The sequence below is a fragment of the Dunckerocampus dactyliophorus genome, chromosome 2, assembly GCF_027744805.1.
Source record: "Dunckerocampus dactyliophorus isolate RoL2022-P2 chromosome 2, RoL_Ddac_1.1, whole genome shotgun sequence".
NCBI classification, from domain to species: Eukaryota; Metazoa; Chordata; class Actinopteri; order Syngnathiformes; family Syngnathidae; genus Dunckerocampus; species Dunckerocampus dactyliophorus.
The window spans coordinates 11,665,369-11,675,134 of record NC_072820.1 but is presented as its reverse complement, the minus strand read 5'-3'; the positions used below and the strand labels follow the sequence as shown (position 1 = coordinate 11,675,134).

Sequence of the window (9,766 nt, the reverse complement as noted above, 5' to 3'; positions counted from 1 at the left end):
TGACAGTATATTGCAATCTACATTCTTCTGCACTTGGTATGTATGATACCGGCCCTGGGAGACAAAGAGACTATTACTGACAAAAGGGCTCACTCCATTCATGCCGTTGTTTTATGGAACAAATGCACCAAGGTGCTTAAACCAAAGCACAAAGAGAACCCTCTTCCTGCCTCTTTGGAGGCAGGAGACGAGGAAAACAGACACGCATCCCCATGGCAAAGTATTGCGCCCGGCAACATTATTGAATTCAATTTCATTTATTGTGTGATTCATTAATTTATTTATTGGCATCCCAGGCCTAGTGCCCATGAGACAGTTTTCTTCTGAACGAGAAATCTTGCCACATTTTAATCTCACAAGATCTTGTGACACGAGCTCTTGCAACACCCCACCAGTATTACACAAAAACGAACAAACGTACAGGAACCCATTACAATTTAGCCTCTTTCACACAGAAATCCTGCAAAACAATGTTCCTATGACTCTTCTGCACTACCACACTGCAAAATATTACCAGGATTTCACAGCATTAACAGTACTATTTCACAGTAAAATACTGTAATCAAAATCCCCTGTAAAATTGCAACAAATTGTAAAATTACACAGTACCCTTGCATTTCACGGTATTTAAGTGTTATTTCACAGTAAAGTAATGTAATCAAAATCAGCTGTACTCACTGAATATAACTGTAAAAATCAAACACATAATTGTACAGCAGGTGGCGGTATGACATTAAAGTGAGAGGGAACGATAAAAAGAAGAAGAAGCTCTTCCGGAGTGCCACACCATGGAGCCCGCTCTTTTTCTCAAGGCCTTCCAAAATGGGTCAGATATGGGTGCTCATGAGCTCCCAGGGACTCCATGAGCTCATGGGAGCTCATGAGCTCCCTCTGGCAGCCCGGCTCCGGGAGCGGGCCGCCATTGGCCAATGAACTTCTCTGCTTGATGCAATGGATTGTGGATTCAAGTTAAAATAGTTTTGATTTCTTATTTTAAACTGGTTTTGGTAAACTTGTCTTGTATATTGAAAAGCTACCTTTCGATTGTTAGTTGCTGTGTGATAACTTTTATATTGAGTAATGACCTCCTGCTATTTCCAATGGGTTGATAATCCCTAGTGATGGAAACTTCTGCTCTTTTTCAAGAGTCGTTTTTTTTGGCTTATCTCACTAAAAAGGGCCGACCTTTTCACCTCCCAAGTGGTTCCTGAGATTTTTATGTTGTTTTAAATTCATTTTTACCAAATTATGTGTATTGTGTAAAATGAGTTACTAATGTAACAATACATTATATGAAATGTTTATTATTTAAATGAATTTATTTAAACCTCAATGAAGAGCTACAAAAATAATAAATGCTATAAAACACAAAAAGACCCATCTCAATAGGCAAATTAGGTCAAAATAGGTCAAAGTTCTTGCAAATTTCTAACTATTTATGTGTCTTTACTGAAGACTGGCATTCAGGGGGTGATTTTTCCTTACCCTTTCTGTGTCAGGGCAACCTGTCTCCCTCCTTCCTGGCAACACTGACTTAAGTGATGTGTCGGTCACGTGCGAACCGGCTCCAAGAGCACCACAGCTTTCTGTTTAACCCGCCCCTCCCCAGCTCAGTGTGGACACAGAGACGGCGCCACACATCTTGACCAATGACAAGTACCTTTTAACAGGTAAAATGACGAGGAAAAAAACTAATCGTCTCCCAATTGGCTCCCAGCGACTCGAGCCGGCTTCTGTCGTTCATTTCAAAGAGCAAATTAGCCACACCACTGTAAAAGCCGCAGGGTTCAAAGTTTAAGAAAAAAGTAGAAGCTTATACACCGGAATTTACGATAACTGTAAAATCATAGCTGTGAAATTTAAGCAAATAATGATAACTTTATTGTAATTGACTGTGAAAAAAAACACAGCTGCAAATTACAGTAAATAACCGTAGAAATATTTCACAGCAACTTAATGTAATGTTGCTGTAAAAGTCATGCAATGGTTCAATGAGTGTGACAACTACACGTCTCGTTTGCCACCTGGTGGAGTTTCTAAGTTACTGCAGCGCGTGAGCCATAGAGGGAGTCACCTTGCGTGACAGACGCATCATCTAACCCCTGTGGCTTCCAGAGCAGAAATAGCGTACTACACAGCCTTCTTGACAGTCGCACCATGCGTTTGCATGAGCTAGGAGACAGGACGACTCATTAAACATTTTTAAGTCGCCCTCCAGCTGATGGGAAGGCGTCATGGCTTTTTGTTGTTGTTGTTATATTATTGGACAGGCAGGTGTCACGCCACTGTGCAGAGCAGGGCAGAGCTGTTTTTATACAGATTTAAAAACCTCATCTACAGCCATTGCAAAGATTGTCTGCATCAATGACGAAATAATTAAGCATTAAAGATGACAAGGTGAACATTTTATGGCTTAAAGTGACTTCGCATGGCTGCAATTCATGACCTCCACTGGTAATTTCTTTAATTGCAGCAAGTGTGGCTTATGGGAGTGTTGTTTTGGGAGGTTTATGTGGTACTCAGAAATCGTTTACTCTTTTTTCCATTTTTGAACTATGAAGCATTTTAACCTCCTTCCAAGAATTCTAAGGATTAAGCATAAAATTCGTGTGCAAATCTGTCTCGCCCTCTCACTTGACGTTGCGGTCTGAAGAACCCAATACTGTACATAATATAGTATAGACAACACATTGTATGTGTTTGTACACTCACAGTAGTTGACAAACAGAGAACAGGAAGGGCAAATATCACACAATGACACCCAAATCTTGACACTTAACACATTTAGCCTCGCTGTGGCATTATGCAACCATGAGGTGTGTTTATGTGGGCTGTTCAAAGTGCTGATAATATTGCTGTAGGTCTGCACATCTCATTCTCGGTGGTTTTCATCTCTGTGCATGCTTCCTGGGTTCACAACCATAAACATCTTCATGCATCGCACTACTCCTCCCTCAGTTTAGATACATCCCCCTCTTTCACCGCAGATTATGGAATATTTAGATCCCATGCATGCATAATTGCCTGAATTTAATTTGTTACACATACTGCCATACTTTTCCCAGTGGGAACAAGACTAATATCCACTGTCATAATTTCATGCTGTGCCTTATAAAGTGCAGGGTGCACGTAGGAGTGTTTTACTTCATCAGCAATCTTGCTTTTTTAATTTATTTATTTAGCTGTGATAAAGCTTGCCATGACCCAGTTCATCTGCAGAAATCCAAATGTAGAACAGCTGAACCGCATATGCACAACGTCTTTAACTCGAACGTTGTATGTGCATTCAACATGTTACATGCATTACAGGCAATCGCAATGTTATTTTTTAAATTTTGGGTCATCCAGCAAATGTTGCATAAACTGCACTGTATGTCTGCCTACAGTACCACCAAATTTTACACTCCGTATGTTTTCATGCACTAAAAAAAACTAACCATTTCATGAATTCAGTTGAAACCAGCTTTTCTGCATTTTTTTTTACGTCCGTGAACGCACCATAGTTATGTGCTATGAGATGCAAAAATGAAACGTTCACATAACTCATTCAACGCTGCCACAGATAGACGTTTATTTTTCCTTTTTTTTCTATCACTACATCCTTCTTCCCACATGCTGTCGCTGTGTGTAAATGCATAAAGCTGAGCTTTGATGACGTTAGGACGTCTGAGGGCCGCAATGTGGACATCTTGGTGTACAACAGCAGTATCCAAAGCTAAGGCCCACCAGCAAGTAAGCTAACTAGTTAGCACGTGTGTTTATTTTTGTCGTTTCTAGCTGTATATCCTCAAATATTACATTGATTGGGTAGTACAGTACAAGTCATCCGTTATCACGGTTAATTGGTATGTGAATTTCCACAAAGTAAGATTCCTTATTTATAAATGGAATATAAATATAATATTTTTAAATATACATTTTCGTAGTTGGAGCAGAAAAAAACTTTTTATGACTTTCTACATACGGGTTTTAACACTATTATAGCCATCTAGATATGAAATAACACCTTTATGGTCACCTTTAGACTTGTATAACACAATATAGTAGATATAGTAAAAGAAAATAAGACACAGTATAGATTCACACATGTTGACACTGGACAGGCCCTTGTTTCTTTTTTATTTACTTGCAGTGGCTAATGCAACATTACTGACACCTAGTAACCAGAATATGACATATCAGCATGTCTATCAATGCATTTTCTAAATGTCGTATATTTGTATTTGAGTTAATTTAGTCATGGTTATGCTTAAAAATGCCTAATTTCGGCCAAAATTATGTAAAATTTACTTATACTGCCATATTTTTTTAACCACAAAACAGCGAAATTTGAAGGGCGGAACGGCATCATTATTGTTGAGTTAGCCATAGCCATAGCCGAGCAGCCCAGACGGATGCATGTACCAAATGGCTGTGCGGCTAATTAGCATACGACAAGTCCACTGCTGGTGAGTTTCTGGTGTACATTCCTCCTTCTTTTTTATTAGCAATATACTGAGCATAGATAGATACATGTCTACTGCTTTCCCATGCTCACGCATGTTTAATTTGTTTTTGAAGTCAACATTGACGTGAAAGCTTTTTCAGTTCAGGGGGGTCATATTACAGTTTGTTTGTAAAACATCTCCATAAAAGCATACACAGAAAAATTGTTTTCCATTTCACATAACACTGCTGGGAAACTTCAAAAACCATGCTTAATTGAACGCATCACAACTAGACAACAACAATGGGGGACAAGGAGGCGCTAGTGTTATTTACTTCTAGTCCTTCTAGTCCTGTGGCAGCTGCCACTCGAGAGGAGACAGGGGGCAAGAAGAGATGTGGAACACCAAGGTAAGCTAACGTTAACGTGTTTATTTTTGTCACTTCTAGCTGTGTACCTTCAAATGTCACACTGGCTTTGTTTAACGTGTACCAAACAAGTGTCAGTCATTAGCATACGACCACCGGTGCTGCATGCAGCCACAACTTTCTCAAGTTGTGCATCCGTTTACGGTTCAATGGTCTTCATTGTACTTTTCTTCTGTGCTGTAGCTTTCTGTGGTGGAAGAAACTCACAAAAAGCCAAAGAAAAAGCAAAACGGCTGGCACAATGGTGGCAATTCCATTGTACTATTGCCTTAAATCAAAATGAATGGAACCAAAATAGCAGACGAAATATCTGAAAGATTAGAAATCTCTTATTCTTATTCAATTGTGTACCGAGCATGAGCAGTGAGTGTATGTTTTATATCGACTTCAGTTCTGTTCAGTTCCATCAACCAAAACAGTAGTTAGTACTTTGTACTTGAGACAGCATGGGAGATGGTGACTAATGTTGTTCTCGTTATGACTTTTGCCCTCCTCTGCCCTTCCACACGTCAACATTTAGCACCTTCCTCGTTGTCCTGCCACATTGCTGATGACGTCATTCATGTTTACCTTGTCTGGCCAATGGGGGGCGCTGCATGTTTGGGCAAATCCACTCCAAGCAGGTTGAAAATGGCAAACATCTGTCATAACACAATGGGGTAAGTATATTTGCTTAAATGTCACATGCATGCATTGTGTGATCCAAGGCGGGGGGCAGCTTGTGGCTTCAATTTCACCCCTGTGTGTTTGTGTGTGCATGTGTGTGTGTGTGAGTTTACTGATAAAAGAAAAGGTAACTTGATAAACTGGACAATTGTGTGGTTTGACAGCTTAATCCTCGCTAAGCCTCCGAAACACAGCCTCTTATCACCAGCTTGCCGCTCCTCGGTGAGAAAAACACCTTGTCGTGATGCTCTATATTTACTATTCTCACCTGGACCATGTTATTCTTGAAGAGGTCGGCATATTTCAAGTTAAATGATTAGCAGCGAGCATATCAAGTTAATTTGAAAACGTTTTCTTAGTAAAGGGTGCACATAAGGTAACCAATTAAAATAATTAATACTCCGGTCACATGGTGAGTTAAAGTGCATTTTTATTTTAGCTGGAAATGATACAACAGATGTGTTATCTTAAAATGTTTGCTTCATTGTTTTTTTTGGGGGGGGGGGGTTACATCTTAAAAGTCCCCATTATTCAAAACTGACATTTTAATTGATATAATAATAGGAATATGTGTCCCTTGAGCAGCAGCTTCAGCAAAATAAAGAAGAAACATATTTAACTGACGTTCTGTTTAAAGGCAAAACGGATAAATGTTTAGTTCCTCCAGTGATCGAGTAAACATGGGGGAAAAGAAAATGCCACAGAATATGCTCCAGAAAAATATTTTTTTTCAGAAATAGGGGAGGCCTGAACTGTACTATATTCCCAAAGGGCAGGCTCACTATGCCACACTTTGAAAATATGTTAATATTAGCATATTAACATATCAGAAAGGGGAGGGTTTTTCACTCATTCCCTTGTGGTTGAAAGTGCTCTGCTACTAATAAAAGCAAACCTTGTTCCATATTTCCCAATTGAATTTTATTATAAACCTCAGCAGCAGGAGCAATCATCATTCCACACACTGACTTACTCACTTCCTGTTATGTGTCTCCCATAAACGGTTCCCCCTACAACCTGTGTTAACTAAAGAACCATTACATTACAATCCAATTGTAATTGTTGTATTTGTTGTAATAGTAAATGTTACTTTTGTACTTTTTCTAGAATTCAATTATGTTTCTCTGCTTTTTTATCAAAGTTCTTTTTTGTAGCTGTACTAAATTTAAAAAGCAGAGATTCCTCCAACACTCAGAATTACTCAGTTTGCCTGAATGCCTCATCAGAGATGCGATTAAAGGATCCCCTTGCTGGAATCTGTCTATAGTGTCAGAGACAGAGACTGAGTCACCAATGTGTAGATACTTTGTTTGAGCACTCAACTAGTTTTTCAGGTGCACTGTTTGGCCATGCGATAACCAAGAGAGTGAAGTAGGATTCCTTATTTATAAATGAGATATTTTTGTAGTTAGACCATAGAAAACCTGTTTAAGACCTCCTAAATATGTTTTTTTTAGCATTATTAGAGCCCTCTAGACATGAAATAACACTTCTATAGCCAATTTTACACTAGTATTACCCAATGTAGTGTAGTAGAATACGACTGCAATGCCCCAGTGAACCTTCACACAGGAGCTGCTGTCAGCCAAAACTTACGCCAGTCAATGACACTCTCCCCATTGCTAACCATGCTAACACTCCGCAACTCTACAGTAGCTAGCTGACGTCACACACGTCGCTTCCCAGGCCCCGCCTCTTAAAGGTGCGCACAACGTCACAGATATTACACTTCAGTACATATAACATCTTCTAAAGGCCTTATATTTGTATTTTTGTTCATTTAGCCACTTTTATGATTGAAAATGCTTAATTTGGGATATGAATGCATACATTTTGCTTATATATGCATATGTTTTGACTAATATTAGGCCGTATTCAACCACAAAACAGTGATTATTTCTTAATGAATTATTTTGAGATTTTCTCTATCTGGCAACACTGCTCCTGAGGGCTTCTTCCTTCTTTCTTATTGAACACCTGTGGGCGAGAAAAGTCGGGTGGGGGTTGGGTTGGTGGCGAGGAGCGAGGGTAAAGAGAAAGGATCACCATTGAGTTGTCCACCCACATAAGACCCCCTCTGGTCAGCTGCGTGGGTTTGGGTTGAAAGAAAGGCAAGGGTTCACACACAGATATGCACAAAAGGAAAAGTAAATGACAGCTTTGTAACCTCACATGTCAAATGTGGCAAGAGTGTTTGGAGTTAAAACATTACAAATCAGCAAGAAACTTCCTCAAAACTACTAAAAAAGGAACCATTGTCTGTCTGTGTAATAGCTCTTCACCGCAGAGAATTTGAAAAGCTCTCAAAATACATTTGGCATCCTCTTCAAACATGTTTATTCCAATTCCTTCTGACATTCAAACGCGTACAACAATGTGCTCCTCGCTGGTTTATTGTGAAGAGTTATAGTAAATGACTTGTTGTGGAATTATCTGTGAGCCCAGAAGCTTGTGTCCTCTCCATCTCCTCCTACATCCCATCTGCCCTGTGTGTCCACAGTGTGGGTGACTGCAGGAGCTGCGGGGGTGATGAGGAATTATTGTGGGAAAAAAATGATAAGGAAACTTGTGATGTAACAATCTGAGTTGCACTTGTGCTGTTCAGGCCGACTCAAAAAGCCAGAACAGAATAGAAATGGTGGGGGTTTCAGAAATGCAATAACCTTTGTGACATCAGAAGGCGCCTGGAGGTGTTTTTTAGTCTAGCAGAGCAAACACCTCGGCCGTCCAGACTCCTGAGGATACTCCATGCCAGTAGAGGTGAGAAGAATAGAGCAGGGGTATTTTTAGGGTGGTCTCTTATCTAAGGATTCGGGTCACATCGCTGAGGGGGGAACACGGTCCAGGCTCTCCGCCAAGGGGAGATAAGGATGAGTGGAACAATAAAAGCCCTCACACACACTTGAACCACCACAAAGACACATACTTTTATAAGCACTGGAAAGACAACCACAAGCCTTACTGTTTAACAGACTTGGAAGTTGGAGACTTATTTCAGTTTGGTACAGACCAGGCGATAAGTGTTAGTTATCAAGATTATGTAAAACCTACCTAAACGATGTCTGGGAAACTTTGTGGAGGGGTGGCACATGTACCAATGAAGAACCCGTCTGTGTAACCTGAACGTCTGCTGTACCTTAATTCTCCATGGAAGCCTGCAACTTAGCAAATACACAAATACAGTAGATTACATTCCGAAAAAACAAGAGTAATTGATACGCCCCCCCAAAAAAAACAATGTTGGCGAATTTGCGGGGCCATGAATGCTGAATTGTGAGTGTGTGGGGATCTCCTGTATACTGGACATCCCTAGTTGTTGGTCTGTATTTGCCCCGAGGTTGGCTGCCGACCAGTCCAGGATGTATACCGCCTCTCACCTGAAGTCAGCTGGGATAGCTCCAGCTCACCCATGACCATTATGAGGACACATGGCATAGAAAATGGGTGGATGGATGCCAAGTGTGCTCCACAGGTGATTTAAAAGTGTTTTTTCCACATGGAGTCACACCACTAGACAGTTATCTTTCTTTTGCTCTCTCCCTCTCTAGTGTAGCCCTCTGAGGACAGAAATGCCATCTGAACAGATGGAGGGAGAGAATATCTCATCACTGTGACTCCATGTTTATGTAAGTGCATACACATATGCACACACACACACACACACACACACACACACACACACACACACACACATATATACTTGAAGATGCCACTGTGGATAATCAAACTGGGTGCTTACATTTTCTATTTACTTTTTCCTCTGAACTGAATACAGTGCACATGTACAATATATAAAGTACTGCTGACTTCACACATGTCACTTCCCAGGCCCCACCTTTTAAAGGCGCACACAATGTTACAGACATTACAGCGTTCAATTCCAGGTATTTGTGTCTGGATTGGTTGCACAAATTAAAAGATATAATTTTCTGTTTGAACCCACCCATTTTACATGTGAGCAAAAGTATTGAAATGTATGACTGACAGGTGTGTTTTGTTACCCAGGTGTGTTCTATTACATTGCTTATTCAATCAATAAATAGCATTGAATGTCTGCGCTCAGTTTCAGATTGGGTAGGACAGATTTGCCTGTGTAGCCTGCATTTAGACTGCATTTAGAGGTGTCTATGGGTGAAAAACAACAAATTACAAATCTGAGAGAAGATGGAAGCCATGTGTCACTCAGAACCATTGCACAAACATTGGTCATAGCCAGTACAACCACTCGGCATGTCCTGAAGAAGAA

The 9,766-nt window shown here is 40.3% G+C and overlaps 1 long non-coding RNA gene across 1 annotated transcript; it reads left to right on the top strand.

The window, feature by feature from the left end:
* Positions 1 to 4,418: 4,418 nt before the first annotated feature.
* On the top strand, positions 4,419 to 9,514 carry LOC129173871 (uncharacterized). Its single transcript, XR_008567318.1, has 4 exons — positions 4,419 to 4,836; positions 5,375 to 5,513; positions 8,858 to 8,992; positions 9,069 to 9,514. It is a non-coding gene; the product is annotated as an uncharacterized LOC129173871 (long non-coding RNA).
* Positions 9,515 to 9,766: the final 252 nt, after the last annotated feature.